Genomic DNA, 602 nt, shown 5'->3' on the forward strand with positions numbered 1-602 from the left:
ATCACAATCTTTTTGGCAGGTCAGATGGAAGGAGCGGCAGGAGGATTCGATCCCCCACCTCAAGGAGTTGCCCCCTGCCTTCTGCCACTTGACCTGGCCCCGAAGGGCCTGTATATTATATAACCTTGAAAATGTTTCATTTGGGTAAAAAAATTATTATGATATGATCGTATGATAAATACCCAAGTACGTGGATTGTAACATGAAACATGTATCCACAAAGATGATGATGATATATATATATATATATAAGTCCTTACACTCATTATGATTATCCATGTGGTCGACTTGTAGACGCGTAAACTTGGAATGTACACGTCCAAAGGTCATGAAATCCAATTCATTCGGATTCCCGAATATATATTCTATCGATCGTTGATGTTTTAACCGGATTTAAGATATATGCATTGGAAATTATACACGGAGAGTTACGTAGAGTTAGAGTTATATACATTATGAAATTATATTTTTTTGATAAAATTAAGATTGAAATTTCACTAAAACATGTAAAAGAAACCCTAGTAGTAATCCATTCGACAGGTTTCTTCTCTCTATTGTCGGATTGGGACAGTGTGGGGAAATATGGAGGAAACGTGTGTAGA

The sequence above is a fragment of the Tarenaya hassleriana genome, unplaced genomic scaffold (assembly GCF_000463585.1).
Source record: "Tarenaya hassleriana unplaced genomic scaffold, ASM46358v1 Cleome5, whole genome shotgun sequence".
Lineage (NCBI taxonomy): Eukaryota > Viridiplantae > Streptophyta > Magnoliopsida > Brassicales > Cleomaceae > Tarenaya > Tarenaya hassleriana.